We start from the raw sequence: 24,291 nt of genomic DNA, 5'->3' as shown, positions 1-24,291 counted from the left end.
AACAACAAGGGCTTTTGACCTGATACAATTCACAACTTATCTTGTAGATTTCAGATCTTAGTTCAGCTCTCAAGTTTTCCTAGCTCTCAATCTTTGTAGCTCTTGATATCCTAACCTCCTTTCAAGCTAAGTCTCCTTGAGTCTCTATGCTCAATGTATCCGTGTAATCTCCTATATGACTACTTATTGAAGTAGAGTCTATGTGCTCTATTTCTCAATGCCTTCTCCTTGACACCCTTCAACTGCTTCAACCGAAAAACTCTTACTTCTTGCCTTGTGATTCCTTAAATAGAAGCTCAATGAAAATATTTTTCTTGCTCAATACTTCCCTCCTTTAATTTTAGTTCGAATGGATTAGGTAAGATTCAATGAATCTAACCCATATCTTATCTCTTCTAGAAACATCATGAAGAATCCTCCTGAATTTTCTTCAAAATAGTTTACCTAAAATTGTGTGCGTCCATCTCATCATCCTTATCTTCCATTTGGTTCAAAAAATTCAAGGTAACAAACTTGTTGACTCAATTTTGGTGAATCTATGTCTTTTCAAATAATGTTGCAGCTTGACACTATTAAAATTATAATGTTTGACATATACTGTGTTGCTTAGCACCAACTATGTTTTGCTGATGTTTGGCACCTACTATGGATTCACTCTACATCCACTAAATTTTTCATTTTATCAACACCTATTACTTTTCTCAACACCTGAACTTGCTTGGCTCCTTCTATTTCACTCATCACACACTAGGTTTTACATTTTCTTGGCACTAACTAAAAATCTACTTGACATGAACTAGCTTTCTTGGCACACACTAATGGACTTAGTTAAGCTTTACAGATAACCTTATTACAACTTATTCTTCTAGTGTTTCTAATTGTGGCCAACCTCTATATCTTGAAGAATATTATCAATACATCATTTTACCATTGTCTTAACTGATCGTTGTACTTCATTACAAAACCATAACTCAACCTTTCCTTTAGGTGCCCTTGTTACATCTCATTGATTAAATCCTCTTCATCAATCAACTAAGTGATAGTACTTGGATCTTATAACCAATTGTCATTCCAGAAAATAGTAGGTTTGACATCAATGACAAAACAATGATTGAAAACATTATTCCTAAAAATGATCTTTTCAATTAGATTCCAACATCTATAGGACTATGCTACCTATAATGCCAATATTTTCATCAAAAATTTCCTTCACAAAGGTAGAGGTAAGAAATGACCAAGTAGCTAGAGAAATAAGATCCTCAATGTAGTACATTCATAGATATTAGGCTTATCAGATTGATCAACATTATGTCTCTTTGACCTTATCTCTTGCACTATTGAGTCAAATGCTACAACATACACTATATTAAGATTTGGTAATAATAGGAGCCCTATTTCCTTCACAAATTTTCTTCCTTCTTTTGGGGTGATAGCTTCAAATTTAGACATTACCCCCCTTTCAATTTTTGGTATGAGCTCCTCAATAATAGCTTCAAGCCTTTTAGCCTCTTTTCTTCTATTTTCTGATGACATTCTAGCTTGTAATATTGCAAAAAAATTTCTTGAAGGCCACTGGTTTTAGGAATTCATCATGATCAACAAATTCTCTGCAAAACCTATTTTCTTATATCTTTAGTGAAAATTTTCTTTATCTCTTATGTGGTAATATTAGAAATAGGTGCTCTAGGAACTTGAAGGAGTCCTTAATTTAACAATTTCTCTGGTATATAGATGTAGTTCTCTTCCTCATTGTCCTCTTCAAGGATATCCACTTCCCTTGATTGCTCCACATCTTGAGCGGATATTATATTTTTTGAGGATATGTTTTCTTGAAGCACAAAGTCATGGTTCCTACAAGATGGTGAAAGGTGGAGTAGGTGGCTTTGAAGACTATGGAGAAGGGATTATTCTAACTAGTTCTTCTTCTTCATGACCCTCTAGAATTATTGGTTCTACTAATTTTCTAGCATACTTTTTATTGTGATATACTTTAAGGCCACCTTTAGTCCTTGTCCTTTTTGAAGGATCATCACCTTGAGGCTCTAGTGTTGGAAATGATTCTTCAATTGTACATTGCCATTGATGTTTACACAAATGTTAGTATTAACCAAGAAATGTACAGTTTGCAGTATTAACTTTGTAATCTCATTATTAACCTAGAAGTTGGATAATAAAGACATTCTAGTTTAATCTAGCAGTTTGTTAATGAATGGATTTCTACTTACAATATTGATCAAGTGTTCAGGCATCAAAGGAGATAAGTATTGACTAAGTGGTTGGGCAATGAAGAAGTTACAACATAAACTGAGTGTTCAACCCTAGTGTTGACCAAGTGACATTAGATTAAAATTATCAAATATTTTACTAATTAAGGCCAACTATTTGGATGTTAATCAATATTTTGAAAGAGTATTCAAGCCAAATTTCCCTAGATTATGGTATCTAAGAAAGTTCAAGTTATGAAGATAAAAAGTATAACAAGTGAAATATGAAATAGACAGATATGTGCATGAAGGTAAGCTAGAGTAGGAAAGTGTAGAAGATAAACTACAAAGAACATTTGTCTAGGAAGGATCTAGAGGTCAAGCCAAAATACAAACTTGAATCTACAAAGATAGTTTCTTTATAAATTAGGTCAAATTGTTGCTGCTTTCTAACCATTGTAGTAGTAAAGAAATCTCTTAATAGAGTTTAATTCATCATCATTTTGTAAATCCTCTAACAAGGTGACATTTCAAGATTGAAGTGTTTGAAGATTTCTAACTAGGCCACTCCTAACAAGGTGATCTAAATCCTCTAAAAGGGTTATACTTAATAGTATGGTTTGTAATTTAATAAGATTGGCTCCTAATAGGCCTGATTTCAAAGGAGTGAAAATTACTATGACTAGTTACAAGGTGGGTTTTCCCAAATTGAGTTTCCATGTTAAATCTTGGTGTTATATGTGTTCATGCTATTTTCTTATGCCTTATTTTTATAGAACTAAGTTACCAAAGGATAAAATAGTTTAATAAATCTTAAGATTACTTCATTGACTAAGCTATTTAGTATTGCATGCTTAGTGGAAGTTTGTATTGACATATAAGAGACAAGGATTTATTTTGGTGGTAATTTATTCACCCATCTTCTCTTAGTTACTCTCTTACATTTCCAACAATTGGTATCAGGGTAGTTGGTGCTTACAGGAAAAGGTTTTAAGGACCTAAGCTAAAGATCAATATGTCTTATACAAGCAAGATCCCTATGCTTAACATAGAAAAACTCTCAATATGAAAAGAGGTGATGAAGCTACATATATTAGGCATCAGTGAATTTGTCGTGTTCTAGCTAGAGAACAAATATGTTCCACCACCTGAGCCTATGAATGTAGAGTAGACAAAATAAGTAAAGGATCACAGTATTATGATGATTTATATTGCATCCTTTTTAAACAATTCTTAATTTGACAAAGTCAAAGATTGTCCTACTGCATTTGACATGTGGTAAAAGCTAAATAAAGTCTTTGGAGGTGACAAACATGTGCAAAGAGCTAAGGTAGAGAGTTTAAGAGGTAAGTTTGATCGATTGAAGATGAAAGAAGGTAAGAAAATCACCCAATATAGCGAAAGGGTCAAATAAAGTGTAACTACAGTTAGAGTTGAAGGTGGTAAAATTTATGATGAAACAATAATCAACAAGATACTAAGAGCTCTTCTTCCTATTTATGCAATTAGAGTTTTAGGCATTCAAGAGATGAGATGCAATTCTACACATTATCTAACCCAAGTTACTCTTATGGGAAGGTTAACTTCTTTTGATTTGGAAAACTTTAATAACTATGCTCCTTCTTTTAATAATCTTGAATCTATTTTCAAAAAAAAACTAACTATTGGTAGAAAAGGAGAGAACTCAAAAGGAAAACATGTTGAAAGTGAAGGAAAAGATGAATTAGATGAAGATCTTGAAGTCATTGAAGCCCTTCTAGCAAAAAGAGGAACAAGAGGGAAAGGGAAATTTATAGGTAAAATTCCATTGATTTATTTCTCATGTGAAGAAGTTGGTCATATTGCTTCAAGATGTACAAACAAGGAAGATAAAGATGAGAAATGTTCAACAAATTATATGTAAGAAAGACTTCAAAAGCTACAAGGACTACAAAGAAAAAGGGAAGAAATCATAACTACATTGCAAAAGATTATGATAGTGATAATGATGAAGATGTAGTAGTTTATATTGTTTTTAAAGATGAATAGAATGATGAGGAAAATGAAAAGATGGAACTTATCTCTCATATAAGAAAGAATGATACATGGATCATAGATAGTTGTTGTTCTCATCAAATGACTAGTGATAAAACTAAATTTGAATATTTGAAACACTATGATGGTGGAAGTGTTACATTTGGAAACAATAAACCATGTTGTTCAGAAGGAAAAAGAATCATAGCATTAACCAATGGAATCAAATGTGAGAATGCCTATTGGTTTGAAGGTGTTATAAACAATAGTCCACCAAGATAACTTGGGGGGGAGGGGGGGAGGGGGGGGTGGTTAATCAATTTTCCAATAATTAAAACATTTATCCACTTTAAATAATCTTAATCATTCAACCAAAGTAAAAAAAACAACCATAGAATGATGCACCTACACAATTACACCAGATATGTTAGCTAGGGAAACCCTTGATTAGAGGGAAAACCTTGGTAGGAATGATGCCCACAAGTTGATGTACTAATATAAATATTCCTTGTTAGAGGATGGGACTTATTAGGAGTCTATTACAATATTTAGTACATATGAGTCCTTGTTAGGAGACTTTGTATCCTTGTTAGAAGATCACTTGGTTTTGCATCCCCTGTTCTCTCACCCTGATGATGAATCATGTACTATGATTTGAAACATTGATAGTAAAAATTAAACACAATATAATCCATAAATTATACCAATAATTTCAATGGATTGTGTAAATCTTATATCTCTAACTTGTTAGAAGATTCCAACCCTATTAGGAGTTGTGACAACTTTGTTAGAAGTTGTAGAAGACAAAAGGACCCACTACCCAAATAGCTTATGGGGAAAGATCACAAAAATTATTGTTCAACTGATCTCTCAACTATTCCTTATAGAATAATTGTATTTATTGCACTTTAACTTCTTTCCTCTATCCTATCAACTAGACCAATCATTGTCTAACCTTGTAGACTAGGTCACAAACCTCAGATCCAAGTATCCAACTTGAGATCACATAATAAAACCTCAACAAAAATGTTTCCTCCACCTTTTCTCTGCTCTTCTTATCTTTTCATTCTACACTCTGTGCTACTTATAATCATTCACTCTCTTCCTTTAATGATAAAGGAAAATTTCCTTCTTTTATACTAAATCCATACAACAATTTCTTGAGTTCGCTATTACACCTCAATTAATTATTATAAAAACACATTAAGAACATGTTACACTTAGTGATGACATTAATCTTCAACCTTGTAACTTGAATATCATTTTGTACATGTATTATTGTGATGAGCAAGCTTAGATTTGTCATCTCTAGAATGCCTTCTTCAAATCTTTAACTTCAGCTTCTCAAAATAGCAAATCTGCTAAGAGATATAACAAGTTCACCAAAACATGCCTCTATAAAGTCTATCTCAGAAAAATCTTCAATGAAACTTGCATAACTTCTTCTATACTTAATATCTTATTCTTTTGAGGTTAGCTACATTTACTAGACACTTAGTAGTATCTCCTTTAACCCCTCTTAGTGAAAATACTCAACTATCTATCTGTACCAACTTGATCTTTCCATTGTTCTTCTGTTAGATACCACAAAAAATTGCTATGTTGAGATCAATGACAAACACAATCATGAATATAGCATGTTATCATGATAATGATCTAATATTATTTCTACAATACTCCCCAATAGGAATATTATCAACATTCATGCTTCCAACATTCTCTCCCTTTGGCATTGCTGGAAACATAGATGAAAAACATCTAGTTCCAAGAATACCAATAGCAAAAGACTGTTAACCTTTCTTTTCAAATCCTCTTCATCAATTATTCTTCCATGCTAGAATTTTCCAAACTATTTTCCATGCTAAACTTTCTTACTATTTCCAAACTATTCTTCATGCTAAACTTCTCCTCCATTAACATCAATGTAAAAGGTTTCAACAACCAACAATTTTTGCAACAATTGTCTCTGACCTGCTCAAGTATCCAAAGAAATAGTTAAAACAACATCCAAAAAGAGTCCTAAATGACTCTATCCATCATAGATACTCCCCCATATAGGAAGCATCAACATTCAATCTAGACAAATAATAGTGCTTTGTTACACTAGACTGATGCACTCTTACATCATCTACTCTAATATAGGAAGGGGCATAACCCTTAGCATACCTCACAAATACTCAAATGTCTCTTTGGAAAGAGGCTTAGTGAAAATATCTATAATGTACTCTTTAGTACTTACATACTCCAATCTAATTTCCTTTTCTAAAATTTTTTCTCTAAGCATGTGATACTTGATATAAATGTGCTTAGTCTTAGAATGCAACACTAGATACTTAGAAATATTTATTGTACTTGTATTTTCACAATGTATAACAATAGGTTCACCGAATTCTATATTTATATCCTTCAATGTCTAATTCATCCAAACAACTTGATTACAAGTATTTGTTGCTGCAACATATTATACTTTTGTTGTACTTTGTGAGGTACAATATTGCTTCTTGTTTAGCCAAGAAAGCAATCTTCCTCCAAGAAAGAAGGCTCCACCACTGGTGCTCTTTTTATCATTAATATTACTTGCCCAATCAGCATTAGTATAAGCATATAGAGTGAAATCATTAGATCTGTCATACCACAATCTGAACTCTAGTGTTCCTTTAGGATATCTAAATATCCTTTTGATTGCTGCATAATATGCATCTTGGGGTTAGCTTGAAATCTTGCAACAATTCCAACTGCATTTTCTATACCCAACCTTCTGTGAGTTAGATATTGCAATCCTCTATTCATAAATATGTACTTCTTCTATTCAATAATAGATGTCTCATCCTTTGTAGAGAACTTATGTCAAGTTACCATAGGTGTTCCAACAGGTTTACATATTTCATAACCAAACCTTTTTAGTAGATCTTTCAAATACTTGGTCGGAGAAATAAAGATTGCTTCTTTGTCCTCCATAATTTGTAATCCTAGAAAAAATTTCATTTTTCTTATCATGCTCATTTCAAATCCCTTCTTCATTTCTTCTACAAACTTTTCACTTTCATCATCATTACCTCCAAATATTATATCATCAACAAATATTACCAAGATCATCAATCCATAATCAATCTCTTTCCAATATAGATTGCTATGTGCCATACCTTTGTTATATCCAAGCTTTGTCAAATGCTTTCCTAACCTTGCATACTAGGTTCTGGGTGCTTGCTTCAAGCCATACAATGCTTTCTTCATTCTACATACTATATCCTTATCATCTATCAAAGGACAACCTTCAGACTATTCTATGTATACCTCTTCTTCAAGTTCTCCATTCAAAAAGGTTGACTTGACATCCATCTAACAGACTATGATGAGACCTATGCTTCTATGGCAAGAATAGTAGTAAGATTATTCTTAGTATATGTAGCATGATTAAGACACAATCTACTTAGTGTAGCATAGTTAAATAATATAGGATGCAAAGTTGAATTCATGAATGTAAAAGCTAAACTACTAGATGGAAAAGGAAAAATAGTTGGAACTGGCAATCAAACAAAAGGAAATTTGTTTTACCTATATCTAAATGAAAGTACATGTTTAGTAGCTCAATTAGAGGAAAGTTGGCTATGGCATAAAATAATGTGTCATGCTAAATTTGATAACTTGATCACCATAAGTAAGAATAACATAGTAAGAGGAATACCTTATCTAAAGAAACCTAAGATGGGCATGTGCAAACAATGCCAAATTGGTAAAATGAGTAAAAGAAGTTTCAAAAGTAGGTCCTACAATTCTGAAGAATTTTTGAACTAGTTCACTTTATGGAGCAATAGGTGTGGAAAGTTATTCTAGAGACATATATTTCATTTTATTTTTTTATGATTATTCTAGGATGATGATTGTAATGTTTTTGAAGGGTAAGTTTGATGCTTTTCCAAAGTTCAAATGGTATTTGGCTAGAGTTTAGAAAGAAACATGGAAGAATCTAAAATGCCTAAGATAAAATAGAGGAGGAGAATTCATATCAAATGAATTTAATGATTTCTATAATGAAAGATGAATCAAAATATAGGTATCAACACCTAGAACTCCATAAAAATAAAACTAGTAGAAAGAAGAAATAGATCCATCATGGAATGTGCAAGGATACTATTGACAAATAAGAATGTTGCACCAAAATACTAGAGAGAAGCAATCAACACAATAGTTCATACATTGAATCAAGTTCAATTGAAGAAAGGTATGAACAAAACACCTTATGAAGGTATGGTTACAAGCACAATGTGTGTTATCTCAAAGTATTTGGAAGTAAATGTTATATCTTTAAAGATGTGAGAAAAGGAAAGATTGATGCAAAAGGTGATGAAGGAATATTCCAAGGGTACTCTAATAAAAAAAAGTCTTAGAAATATTTGAATCTTACTACTCACAAAGTCATTGAAAGTTCCAATGTAAAGATTGATGAGTTAGTAGAAAGAAGTGAAGAATTGAGCAACAAAGAGCTTGAGGATTACAAAAAGTTTGTCTATTATGAAGAGGAACCTAAGAATTTACCTCAGAAGGTTGAAGCCATTCAACAACCAAGTATATCAAACAATTCACAATTCAGCCTAAGTCTCAAACAATTCAACTTGAGTTGTAGCCCTAGGCAGTGCAACCCGAGTCATAGTTAAAAGCACCTGAGCTACAACCAAATCAGCTAGAGGAGCTCAATCAAAAGGATGAAGCTCTTGGAGAACCAAATGAACCAAGTTTTGAGAAAAGAAAAAAATATCCAAGACTTGCCAAATGTTAGAATGCATCATGCACCTGAACAAATAATTGGAGGAGAGACATAAGGCATATTGACAAGGAAAAAATTAAAAGGTACATGTTTACTTAGTGAATTTGAGCCTAGATCTATAAAAGATGCTTTAGAAAATAAAAATTGAATAATATCAATGAATGAAGGGATTGGAAAAATAGAAAAGAATAAATCTTGGTCCCTTGTTCCTAGACCTAAGGATAAGAATGTGATTGGTACAAAATGGATATCATAAATAAGTTGAATGAAAAAGGAGAAGTGACAAGAAACAAGGAAAGAGTGGTATGCAAAGGTTATGCTCAAGGAGAAGGTATTGATTATGGGGAAAAAATTTCACCTATTGCAATAATTAAAGGACTCATAATAATTCTAGCATATGAAACACAAAAATATATTCCAAGTGTATCAGATGGATGTCAAATCAACTTGCTTGAATGAAGTCTTCGAAGAAGAATTCTACATTGAATAGCCTGAAGGTTTCGTTGATCCTAGCCAAAGAAACATGTTATGCAAACTTCATAAATCCATCTTATATTGTCATGCCCAAAATATTAGGGAAAAAAATGCACAATTTAAAAATAAAGTTAAATAGTACCATGTTTAACAAAACCTAATTTTAATAAGTTAGAGAGAGTTTAAATGGGATAGAAGTGTGTTTTAGTTGTGATTCAAAATGATGTAGAGGTGATTATCTTAGTTAGAGTGAGGCATCATATATTTGAGCTAAGCATTAGGGTTCCATGGTTCCTTAAAGTTGAATTAATCTATTCAAAAAGTTACATAAGACACATTAGGTTTGATATGTCTCCATATGTTCATTTCATTAAGTTGGACAATTTCCTTAGGTGATCTAGTTCTGCACCTCTTACAAAGTGATTTATAACCTTAGCACTATTTCCCAATTAATCATATTTTAATGATTAAACTTAATTAATACATTTGAATGTTCCTCATGTAATTACATTTGATAAAAATTTCATCTCAATATCACCTTCCTATTTCACTATCGGGTCACCTACAAAAGACCTCTTCATTTACCCTCAAATCCTATAGTTTTAGCAATTCGAGCTAATTGAACCCTTAATTAAAAAATCATAATTTTATTATGATATACTATCAAAATGTTTTCAAAAAAGAATAATTTAATTGCACATAAAACTCCAACATTATAATAAAACCTAACACACACACTTGCTTCTTAACACCTATGAAATTAAATCACATGACAATTACTACATTTAAATTAAAGAAAGTAACTATAATACTAAATAATAATTATATCTTAATAACTATACTAACTAACCATCAATATCCAAATACAACTTTAACAATGAAAAAATCTAAATCAATGCTATTACCAACAATAAAAACTTAAATCCCTAGTAACAAATTTCTAAAGGAACCAATGACACTTTAAACTTGCTAAATCCTAACACACATTTTAATATAGTTTAATATTAAAATGGTAGAAAACCTTTTTTATTACACATATTTACTAACACTAATTAATAACTAATTGTAACTACTTAACATCCTAACTACCATCTAACTAACCCTTAACCCTTCCTATTACCTAACCCTACCTCCTATCCTCCTTTACCCAAGGACTTGGGTGGTTCCCAAAGACTTCCCACACTATCCAAGGCCTTATTTTTGCTATGCAAGGAGGAAATATTGTCCGCTACTTGGCTAAATGCATATCTCCCATGTTGAATGGAAATGAGGGGTGTGGTTTAAAAGTTAAGTTTACTTTGCAAAGTATATGGTTACATCCTAAATTTGTTGACATACACCTCATTTAAATGTAGAATTGCATCCCAAAATGTGTAGGAGGAAAGGGTGAGGTGGAGGTTAGGTGGGTATGATCTCAGTAAGGTATGTGGGGAATCCTGAGTAGGGTAAAGTAAACAAAGGAGGGAAGAAATGACATACAAGGTGTAATCTTTTTAAAAGCTTTTAAGAATGTGAAAATGCATCTCCTTCCAAAATACCAATCACCACTTTTGCATGAGGGCATAGAAAGGACAAGGCATGTAAAATAAGATGTGCAAGTAGTCTTTTTATCTCCAATGCATAGGATAGGAGCAATAGTTATGGTTAAAAGTTTTATAGGTGGGTTTGTGGGGAGGGGTAATTAGAATAGGAGACTTTGCATTATTATTTTTATATCATATTTTTATTATTATAAATTATGTAATTTATATAGAAAGTATCATTTAAAGAATATTCTCTATCATAAAATTCAGAAAAAGTTTTCCCAATACAAATTTAAGAGAGAATTTTGGCTCTCTTAAATAAGTGAAATTTATAAGTCCTCTTTTCTATTCAAGTGTTAGGTTTCCCATAGGAATTTTAACAGTGGCATAGTGCAACAATGTTTTGTTTATTTATAGAGTGGATTGTAGGTATAATATTGATGTTGATCTTGTATCTAATTAGGAGTGATTTTAAGTACTTTATAAACAATGCAATATAAGGTAATATTCATTGTATTAACAAAATTTATACAAAACAAGGTTTCAATATGCAAGTAAGGTAAATGTATCCAAATCAAACATTGATTTTATCACAAGATTTTAAAGATGAACTATTGAATCTATCAATTAAATAACTCATTTATCCATATTCTATAATAAGAGCTTTCAAATACAATGCTTCAAAACACATATTTCATGGAGAAAGGTAGAGAGTTATCAACTCGACCTTTTGCTAAGAAATCCAATTGAAAGTAAGGTATGATTTACAATTTTAGAACACTTGATCACATAACTTGCTAATTCCATATAGTAAGTGAATGTTTGATTTATCAATAGTGAAATTAAAAAATTTAATCAATTCCTCTCATATTAATTCTCAACATGAATATACAATATAAGAAGTTGTATTACAATGAAGACATCTCTAGTAACATGACACCAAAAACACCATTAGTTCCTCAAGACAACTAGGTTGCTCCATCATGAGAACCTATGTAGATAATCTGTAAAACATAAAGAACAACCATAGATAGCCCACCTCTTAACCTAGTCCTCAATGTGAGGCCACACCTTGAGCTAGGAGAACTAGTAACCAACTGAGTGACATTCGTAAAATAATCACAATGACATAACTCAACATATAGATCCCATACAAGGTATGCACAACATGTTTCATAATGAACCTATGACTAGGGAGAAGGTGGATTTTTCGAGGTAGGAAATTTCAATAATGAACACAAATCACATGCCTCTTTCAAGGCTACCAAATCACATAAAATTCCATTTCTTTCTCTCCTTATTTCCCCAAAATAAAATCAATTTTTATAGACAAGAAAATGCCCATAACACCTTACTTTCTCCCTCTTCTCAACATGAGAAGAGACTCTACACTAGCCTGGAGTCCAACTAAAGCCCTTCTCCTATACATGGCCACTTCTTCCCTATTTGAGGGTGATTAATGCCAGCACTCCCTTCATATTTTCCCAATAAAATAAGGAAAGGACACATGAAAAGAAATAAATAAAATGCACATACCCATCCCTCACATGATATAAACACATATACTACAATATGAAACAATTTAACACATATAAGAAATGAAACAAGGAAAATAACCATGGAAATGGAGAGCCTACCTTCAAAAATGTTATGGAAATGAAATTTGAGATGAGTTAAATCCTCTCCTTCTTGCAACTCCAAACTTGACTTCTCTAAATGTAGAGAATGGGTGAACACCTTCCAACTCTTCCAAGGGACTTTAAATAGCCTCCGAACTTGACTTAAACCTCCTATGGTCTTCCCACTTTCCCCTATCATAAAGACAACCTTTTATAGGAGTGAAGGGCATATGCACCGAGTTGTGGTGCCAAAAAGGTGACAAGGAATTTTTTTTTTCCTATTTTAAAAAGCGCATATGTGCTTTTAAAAAATAAAAAGCATATATGATGGGCTACAAACCCACAGCCCATCATTTTCATCAGCATTTTCTTCTACTCCTACAGGGAGCAGCGCGTATGCGAGTTGAAGACTCAACATTTGCACCACCATTTGCCAAAATGCCTCCTCGTCGATGAAATCCAAGACCACAAGCGCACCCACGACGATGCCGTAAGTGATATAAACCTAACTTTGCATTATTTGATATATTTTTCATATTGTTTTGTAAGTTTTTTATATTCTTTTGTAGGGTTTTTACAAATTTCATTTAGATTTGTTTATTTATTTGAATTTCAATTGATTTTTTATTAGGAAATGTTCATAATCAACCAGAAAATCCACAAGAACATCAAAACCCTCAAGAACCCCAAAACCAAAACCCTCCTCAAGAAGAAGAACAAATTCCACAACCCAAACCAATTGCAAGACCTCCACCAGGCACACAAGAAAATATAAGAAATGAAATAGAGAGAGGAAAAACTGAATTAGAAGGAATCATTACTCAGTTGAAAGAATCTAGACAAACCAATCCAATCAGGGCTTAATTGGCATCATCCCTCGAATCCATTAACACTTAGATAGCCTCAGTTAGTGGTCAATTAGATATTTGGCGGGCTAAGAGGGATGAACAAAAAATATTTTATGCAAATAAATTGTCATATGAAGATGTTAGAAAAAATGAAATACCAAAAGGTAGTATATGTGCATTATTTAGAAAACCCGGTGAGAAAAATACTGTTAGAGAGGGTACTAAACAATTCCCCATCCATTGGTGCATACATGATGCTATTAGAAATAATTTTTGGGATAGATGATGGATGGTTTTTTATGCCCCTCCTTGCAACAATCATGAGGTCCCTATGTATTTTTTGAAGAAATTATATTGTGAGTTTTTCTTTGGGGAGGTCCCCAATTATTTTGATATGTTAGACTCCCAGGTTAGAGGTGGGGGGTCATCATTTGAGAGGCCGGGAGCACGTTGTGACCCTAATGTAGTTAGGTCAGCCGTGGTCCATCCACAACACGAGCATGTGATTATTCCTTCAATTTTGAAGGAACATGTAGAGGCCAACACTCTAGGGACCATTAATTCTTTGACGCAGACCCTCATCCATTCCACGAGCCCATTAGTTGAGGGGGAGCCTTCTATACATCGTGGTCACATGTGCACTTCATGCGGATCCCTATGCACATTTGGCACTCATGTCAGAGATGGTGCAGATGATGGGCTTGTCACCGATCAGTTCCTAAACGAGACATTTGGCATTGACACATAGGTAAATAACTAATTTGATCACATTTCATACGTATAGTGAATGATTAATTAATTAGGATTTATTGACATTGTTCAAAATTTAGGGTCAAAGTGTTCTTGGGCCTAGCAGCGATCCTCCAGGCCCATTTTTTGTCCCTTTGACGAGTCTTGAGGTATGTATCAATTTAATCATTTTAATTAATACATATATTTATTACATAATCATATTAAGGATTGACCCAAAAAAAATGCACGTGCATCAGTTCTCCACAGGACCCTCAACCTTGACCATAGACGCAGAGCAGAGACATCATACGAGCTTCACACAGGTACAGTCATTTCATGTTAATTTAATTCATTTAATTATATCTATTCCATGTTTCATGTTAGATATAACATGTATTGTATGACATGCAGCTCATGATGTCGGACACACGTCCTCATCTACGATAGTCTGTTGATAGTGGAGTGGCTGCAGCTGTGGCTAGCTCACAGCCACTAACGGAGGTATGAAAGAAATTTTCTTCATTTTAGTTGTTGTTTATAATAGTTAATCTCAAAATTTCTAATGTTATTTATAAGTGATTATATTTATTGAATTGTTGTAGGGTCTTGTCACGCCTGATCATCCACGAAAATTTGAGGTCGACTTACAGAGTGACTATTTGTTGGCGGTAAGAAAATAATTGATTTTGTGAGTACATATATTTGATTTCAATGTATAATAAATATTGATTCATATCTACTTTCTTTGTATCAGTTGGACCTGGAGAAGAGCCTCAACAAGAGGTCAAGTGAGCATGTTAGGAGGGCCCCGTCATCTCCATTGTCTCCCTCCACACGATGACAGAGGATGTCGAGAGACTTGTTTCCTTCCCCATGTATATATATAGGCATCTGAGAGACATATTCGATACACATTTGATGTACATATGACATTCTATATTTGATGTATGACATATTTGATGTATGACATTATTGGTTAATATATGATATGTTTGTTCATATATGACATTATTGGTTATCATTTTATATTATATGTTTGTTCATGTATGACGTTAAATTAGATATGTTTGTGTATGACATTAAATTAGATATGTGCATGTATGAAATTAAATTCAATTGCTAGAGAGATTTCATTATGTCTACCAACTAGTAGATGTTCTTTTTTGCTTTATTAGTATTTCTCAAAAACTGCAAAGAAGCTGTTTCTGGTGAATAGTTGTAAACAATTGTGATCATCGACTTCATGTACTCATGGCTTTTGCTGCAAACACTTGTAACTTTGGCTATAAGCATCCATGGCTTTGGCTATGTGTGCTAGTGGCTTTGGCTATGAGCATTTATGGCTTTGGTTGTAGGCACAATATAGCCTTGGCTGTAGGTTGTCTTTCTTGCTGCATGTCAAAGTTACCATCAAGAATATCATTAGTCTAAGATCATTACAATTAAAATACTATGACATAATACCTTGGAAATAATAGTCTTTAACCCATTACTTTATTTGTTAAAACATCATGTAGTATCTACTGTAGTCCTTCTACTCAAATATGTTTTCAAAAATACTTAGTATGGCAAAGAAATGTATATGGAAAGCTTGTCAAATAGGATATTGAAGAACTAAATGTGGATAGTCATTAGTACCCATCAATAAGAACACGGACATCTTTCTCAAGCAAGCCATATGACATTAGCAAGTAATTTATAAATTTCCTTTGCAAATAACTAGAAGATGCTATGAATCTTAATACAGAGTTAATCACGAACTCATTATTCCATCCAAGAAGCATATATCACCCTAAGCCAATTAACCGACAAGATAAAAATTAATTCAATTTCAACAAAATTTTGAGTATAACAAGCATCTTAGGGATTCTTACAAGAATTAACATGATGTTCACAAGAGCATTACAAGTTCTTGTAATGCTATTTCACATATTGTAATCATATTCAATTTTGAATGGCCATTTGTGTTACAAGCATAAATGTTCTTTAAGGTCTTTTAATTCTAGACATGAATTTTATTATGAAGCTTTTTTATGACAAACCACTCAATGCATATATTGTTGTTCCACATTATGCTAATTTGACTTTCATTGGTTGATTTGGGTCTAGACATGATGTTATTCACTACCTTTTTATATATATTTTTTTGTAGTGAGGTTCTAGCCTGAATGAATGTATTAATCATCGAAGTTGTGAACCTTGGTCGAGATCCTTACAAATATATTTTCAAATTGGACCTCAAATAGTTTTCTTAGTCACCCCCTGTACACAGATACTGAAATTATAGTTAATTATAAAATTAATACTGAATTAACACAAGTTTAATTGAGAAGTAATATGTACCTCAATAGGCTAGATTATTATTGACCGGGAAGCTTTATCTTAGAGCAGTTGGTTTCCTAAATCTTTAGCACAATGACAGTCTTATGGAATGTGGAATTAGGTCTGCTAGCTAAGGAACACTCTTTAAAAGGTAGAGGAAACTGAAGACTCATGTGTTTCCAATCAATATAAATGTTTAAATTGCTTCTTTAATTTTTTCTATTTATGATCTTCTTAAAACTTAACTTTCTAAATGCATTGATGGGGAAATAAAGATCTTCTAGGAACTAAAGGCTAATCATGTTTAATACTTACAATTCTCTGTTTTTATCTAATAATTTAAAAAAGATTGTACAAGTGTTTTCAAAGAGTAACACTTGTCACTAACATCATAAGAAGGAATATCCAAGGAGACTTACCACTAATCCCACACCACCAAATTCAAGAGAAAACAAAATTCCACTACTAAAGAGATAGTAACAATGATCATCCCTAGTCTCTCCCTTATCACAAAATGATTACCATCAAAATTTGCATTTCTAATTGCGTCATGTGCGTTGAAGCGATAGTAACATTTTCACTCTCTTACCTAATGTCTCCCATTTTTGAAACTCTTGGGGAAGGGCAAGGCCATCTTCTCAGTACTTCAAAATACAATGAGTTCCATTTTTTCACATATTGATAATCGTTGACTTAAAGTATAGTCAAAGTATTGACAGCCCATAGATATGCCCCGTCAAAGATCGTAACCCTATGGCATTTAGTGACCCTTAGGGACATTCTAGTTCAGCATGCCTAAGAATGTTCGAGCACTAAAGGGGATAGGAAGAAGTTGGGGATAGGGTTTACTCGGCCACCTGGAGCTAATAAAGTAGAAAGTTTGATCCCACATCAAAAGATGAGAGAGATTTGGCAGTTGGCAACTTTGTACTGGCCAACACTACAAGTTTCAGCATCACCCGAGATGGCATTGTAGAATGAAAAAGGAATGTGATCTCCAAAAATGTGATCTCTCCCATCCTTTCACTCTGTCTCTCCCATCCCATACTCTCTCTCTGCCACCCCCTACTCTCTCTCACGCTCTATCCCATCCCCTACTCTCTACATCTGTCATGCACACTCCCATACCCCCTATCTCTCTCCCTCTCCCTCTCCTACCGCCTACTAGATCTCTCTCTCTCAAGTTCTCTCTCTCCCTCTCTACTCTCTCTCTCTCTCCCATCCCATCCCTTACTCTCACTCTCTCTCTCCCATCCCCTACTCTCTCTCATACTCCCATCCCCTAATATCACTCTCTCTCTCCCATCCCGTACAAGCTCTCTCCGCCACCACCTACTCTCTCTCACACTCTCACACTCTCTCCCATCCCCTACTCTGTCTCTCTTACACACATTCACATTCCCCCCCCTCTCTCTCCCTCTCCCACTCCCTCTCCCACTGCCTACTTTTTCTCCCCCATCCCCTACTCTCTCTCTTTCATAGACACACATTCCCATCCCCCCCTCTCTCTCTCCTCTCCCATCCCCTACTCTCTAGATTTGTCACACACACTCCCATCCCCCCTCTCTCTCCCTCTCCCACTCCCTCTTGCACCACCTACTATCTCTCTCTCTCTCTCAAGTACTCTCTTTCCCTCTTTACTTTCTCTCTCCCATCCCCTACTCTCACTCTCTCTCTTCCATCCCCTACTCTCTCTCACACTCTCTCCCATCCCCTACTCTCTCTCTCTCTCTCTCTCTCTCTCTCTCTCTCTCTCTCTCTCTCTCTCACCCCCATCCTGTACAAGCTCTCTCTACCACCCCCTACTCTCTCTCAAACTCTCACACTCTCTCCCATACCCTACTCTATCTCTCTTATACACATTCCCATTCCCCCCCCTCTCTCTCTCTCTCACACTCCCTCTCCCATTGCCTACTCTCTCCCATCCCAAAATCTATCTCTCTTACACACTTCCATTCCCCCTCTCTCTCTCTCCCTCCCACTCCCTCTCCCATCGCCTACTATCTCTCTCTCTCACTCTCTCCCTCTCTCTCCCATCCCCTACTCTCACTCTCTCTCTTTGCCACCCCTACTCTCTCTCACACTCTCACACTCTCTCCCATCCCCTACTTTCTCTCTTACACACACTTCCATCCCCCCTCTCTCTTCCTCTCCCACTCCCTCTGCCATTGCCTAATCTCTTTCTCTTCCATCCACCCTCTCTCTCCCTCCACCATTGCCTACTCTCTTTCTATCCCATCCCCTACTCTCTCTCTATCTCTCTCTCCCCTCTCTCATTCCCTACTCTCTCTCTTTCCAACACACCCATCCCCCCTCTCTCCTCTCCCATCCTCTACTTTTTCTCTCACTCACTCTCCCTCTCCCACTACCTACTCTCACTCTCTCTCACTCTCTCTCTCTCTCACTCTCACTCTCTCCCTCTCTACTCTCTCTCTGCTACTCCCTACCCTCTCTCACATTTTCACACTCTCTCTTTCTCTCTTACACACATTTCCATCCCCCTTCTCTCTCTCCCTCTCCCACTCCCTCTCCCATCGCCTACTATCTCTCTCTCTCTCTCTCTCTCTCTCCCTCTCTCTCCCATCCCCTACTCTCACTCTCTCTCTTTGCCACCCCTACTCTCTCTCACACTCTCACACTCTCTCCCATCCCCTACTTTCTCTCTTACACACACTTCCATCCCCCCTCTCTCTCCCTCTCCCACTCCCTCTGCCATTGCCTAATCTCTTTCTCTTCCATCCACCCTCTCTCTCCCTCTCCCACTCCCTCTGCCATTGCCTACTCTCTTTCTATCCCATCCCCTACTCTCCCTATCTCTCTCTCCCCTCTCTCATTCCCTACTCTCTCTCTTTCACACACACCCATCCCCCCTCTCTCCTCTCCCATCCTCTACTTTTTCTCTCACTCGCTCTCCCTCTCCCACTGCCTACCCTCACTCTCTCTCACTCTCTCTCTCTCTCTCTCTCTCACTCTCACTCTCTCCCTCTCTACTCTCTCTCTGCTACCCCCTACCCTCTCTCACATTTTCAAACTCTCTCTCTTTCTCTCTTACACACATTTCCATCCACCCTCTCTCTCTCCCTCTTCCACTCCCTCTCCCATCACCTACTCTCTCTTCCATCCCCTACTCTCTCTTCCATCCCCTACTCTCTCTCAAGCTACTCTATCTTCCCCCTCTCCCATTCCCTACTCTCTCTCTTTCACACACATGCACTCCCATCCTCCTCTCTCTCGCTCTTCCTCTCCCACTCCGTCTCCCACCACCTACTCTCTCTCTCCCCCATCCCCTACTCTCAATCTCTCTCTCCCAACTTGTACTCTCTCTCACACTTCCTCTCTCTCCCATCCCCTACTTTCAATCTCTCTCCCCCATCCCGTACTCTCTCTTTGCCACCTCTACTCTCTCTCTCTCACACTTCCTCTCTCTTGCATCTTGTACTCTCTTTTCCACCCCTACTCTCTCACATTTCCTCTATCTCCCATCCTATACTCTCTCTACCACCCCTACTCTTTCTCACTTCCTCTCTCCCCTCTCCCATCCCCTATTTTCTCTCTATCTCTCTCACACACACAAATAGCCATTCCCTCGCCCCACCCCCCCTAGCTCTCTCTTGGTTTTGGTTTGCAATTTAGGTCTCAATAGTGCGTGTGCACTATAGCGCGTGCACACTACCTCAAATTCAATAGCATTTTAATAGCGCGTGCGCTATAGAATGCACACACTATAGGGCGCACGCGCTATTCAAAGCTTTGCATTAAAACCAAGCCTAAGGCTTGGTTTTGCCTTGGAGATCCAACCCAAAGGTTTGGAGTTTATAAATAGGTCTGAGACATGTTTTCCAACAAACATACAAAAAATGATTGATTATTCTTGTGCGCTCCCCTTCAAGATTCCTCGTGGTTGGGTATCAATAAGATCAGGTTACATAACATTATAGGTCTTTGTGTTAACTATCTAACCATATAATTTATTTTTAATTTGAACTATTTTAAGTCTTTCATCTATAATTTCTTTTGAATGTATGTTCATTTTTTGTCAAAAACCACCATGTATTAATTGGGCTGTAGATTTTAGCTTATTCATCAAATTTTGTAACAACTTAGTTTTTTAGAAACTAGACTCCATTCTACACACTTTGAAAAAAAGAAGTTTTGATTTTAGATTAGTTTTCAATCATTTCTAGGGGGAGCATACAGATATTTCACATTTTTGGGATGGGTCTAATTAAAAAATTCATTAAAAAAAATACACATTATAAAATTACCTGAAAAATTTGGGATAAACTACATAGTGTTAGGTAACTTTTGATTGGAGTGATTAAAGAATTTCAAAAAAAAAGTTAAAATTTTAGGGGGGCCACACTTTGTACTATGTTATGTTTTTTTGGAATAAACAGTACCACTTTCTGTGGCCCCCTTTTTTGAGGACCTAAAACTAAACCATTTTGAAAAAAAATTAGTAGTTTAGAAACTAGATTCAAAGGACTACGACTTTTGCTTTTGTCATATCTTAAAATTTTGAGTGTAACTATCTTCAAATTCTTGTTGAAGTCTAGAATTTGCTGATTTCAGGAAAAAGGTGTCCACTTATACACCCCTTTTGGCACCACAACTTTGTGCACTTACCCTGAAAACTTGGGTAAACTCATGGAGATGGTCCATTTTTGCACAAAAGGGAGAATGCAATATTTTAGGGGTAATAAATGTTTCTAGGAAGTTTTGGGAGGGTGGAAAAGGTTCCAAACCCATACACATACCACTTGGGCACTTGGATCACATTAAATTTGGCCTCTAAGACCATTTTAGTACCTATACAAGTGGCTTGAAATATTTGATCTTCAAAAAACCTAAGGATGTAACATTTCCACTAAACCCTAATTAAGGGGAACTAATTTAGGTTACTAACTAATTAGCCTTAGATTAACAAGCTACTCTACTAATGCTAAATTGACATGTTGGCACATATATGCATATAATGAGTGTCAAGTTACACCATAAAATTTACTTTTACATAACATTTGACATGTCCCAATGTACAAAATGATACACAGACATTCAAATTATGATACAAGTTAAACAGTAGATAATGAGGTTTGAATCACTTTATTGGATTCAACCTTAGTCTTACAGTTTGCACATAGAGTCAATCACTGATTTCTTGATTAATTCCATGGTTAATTATGTTGCACACTCATTTCAAATATCAGTATTTTGATAACATCACATTCATGTATTAAAGGGTAAAAGCATAGATCTATGTCACCATTTGTGATACCAAAACCTATTTTGGTCAAATCTCATTTCTCTATCAAAACTTTAAAAAAAAAAAAACTAAAAATACCCTTTTATAGATCTCAAATTCAATATCATCATTATATAAATTTTTGAGTGTTTTGATTAGTTATAATATGTTATAATCTCAAAGTATTATAAGTCAATATTTCAACATTTCAAAAAATGCTCCTTCAAAAAAGGAAAAAAAATAGTAAATCATATCAAAAAAATTAAAAATTTACATTTATCTCTAGAGGAGAGAATCCTCTTCACGAATACGTATTTTTTTTTCAAGAAGGTATAGATTTGATAGGAAAGTTTTGACGGGAGGAAAAAATTGTTTCATTCTGATAAGGTCGAACTTGAGTACTTATAACAAAGAAAATATACATAAAAAATAATTATGTCTTTTTTTGTGCACTAGTTATACATGTCATCTATAAGATATTTTCAAATTAGAACAAAAAAAGATGATTTGCATATACTTGTTTGACGGGAACTACACCCTATATTTTTTATAGTTAAAAAAGGGACTTCAAAATAAAATAAAATGAATAAATTCTTACTCAAAAAAATTATAAAAATTATAGACATAAAATTCATCCAATTCTACACACTTCATTAGTTTACAGCATCTTCAAATTTTAAACACAAATACTATTTTTTTTGTCATTAATGTTGAACTGTCACATTCTGATATCACGTTTCTTTATAAAAGGTGATACAGGTTTGTGCTTTTACCCTAAACTAAATTACATAATCACATTGGTAAAAACATTAACACTTTCATTTAAATAACCATTCCCATTTCTGTACACATATTTAATCATCACTAATTGCATAATTAAAGTATTTAACATATTCATAATTCTAAATCATTTACTAAAATAAACCATCATAATGCATACTTATAAAACATCAAATAATATGATTAAGCATTTTTAAAATAAAACATCACGCGGCATAAATAATATAGATCTAATGTCCAGTCTATCAAATAATGTGTCAACATATCGAGTCATAATGTGTCAAAATAAAATGTATCAGATGTGGTATGATGGATCTGGATGAGGCCTCACATATATAGTTTAAAGAAGGCTCCTAGAGCATGGTATGAAAGATTACATAGATATCTAGTAAAAATTGGTTTTGAAAAGATAAATGATAATAGTAATTTGTACATTAAGGAAGGACCACATGACAAGATATTTCTTGCAGAAATATTTGTGGATGAACTCATATTTCGTGGACATGAAATGTTATGCAATTCATTTACTGAAGCCATGAGGAAATAATTTGAAATGTCTATGTGTGGAGAGATTAAATTCTTTGTGGGTCTACAAGTTCATCAGTTGAAAGATGGCATATACATCACTCAATCAAAATACATTAGGGAAACATTGAAAGTATTTGGAATGTATGATTTCAAACTAGTAGGAATAACTATATCTTCTTGACACAAGATCTCAAAGAATGTTGATTCAAAATAGGTAAATCAGAATACTTATAGATCAATGATTGGAAAACTTCAATATGTGGTTCACACTAGACCTAATATTACATTGGCAGTTGGCATAGTTGCAATATTTTCCCCTAATCCTAGAGAAAATCACATCATTGCATTCAAAAAAAATTTGAGATATCTAAAAGGATCAGAACATTATGGGTTATGGTATAAGAAAGGAGGAAAGCTTGAGTTAAAATCCTTTACTAATATATATTGGGCAAGAATCATTGATGATAGGAAAGAACTAGTGGAGGATCATTCATTCTTGGAAAGAGGCTAGTGACTTGGACAAGAAAGAAGAAGAATTGTATTTCTCAATCCATAGCAGAAGGAGAATATGTTATTGCATCAATTAATTGTTCTAACATAATGTGGATTAAGTAATTGATGTCAAGAATGATGGACTAAATCAAGGAACTAGTGGTTATCTTCTATGATAACACAAGTGAAATCAATATATCCAAAACTCTAGTGATTCACATAATGCAAAAATACATTGCAATCAAATATCATTTCCTAAGTGAATTGGTTCAAGAAAAAGAGGTGAAATTGGAATATGTGAACACCAAGGAGAAGATAGAAGATATATATACCAAAGCCTTACCTAAGGATGCATTTATGTATCTAAAAGGTAAACTAGGGGTTATTCCCCTATCTGATGCTCACTAAAGTAAAAGATTGTGAGCAGGGTAAACTTTAAGAAACTCCCCTCTAGAAAAAGATATAAAATATTGGTGAATCTTTCATTATTTTGAAAAAAAAAAATATTTTATCAACGAATCTCTCAATTTTTTATTTTAAATATTATTTACATTGGTGATTATTTTGGAATCATAATTTTTTAGTAGAAAATGTTGACAAATCTCAATAATAATAGGAAGTTTGCCAATTGTCATGGAATATTACAAATCAAAATTGAACATGTTTTATCCTATGGAAATTATGAGGATAATTACATTATATTTTAAATCAATAGTGAAAACTAAATATTATTGATATATCCATAAAGT

This window comes from Cupressus sempervirens, chromosome 3 (assembly GCF_028749045.1).
Source record: "Cupressus sempervirens isolate cs-2001-9-10 chromosome 3, ASM2874904v1, whole genome shotgun sequence".
NCBI classification, from domain to species: Eukaryota; Viridiplantae; Streptophyta; class Pinopsida; order Cupressales; family Cupressaceae; genus Cupressus; species Cupressus sempervirens.
This window is presented reverse-complemented; position numbering follows the sequence as displayed.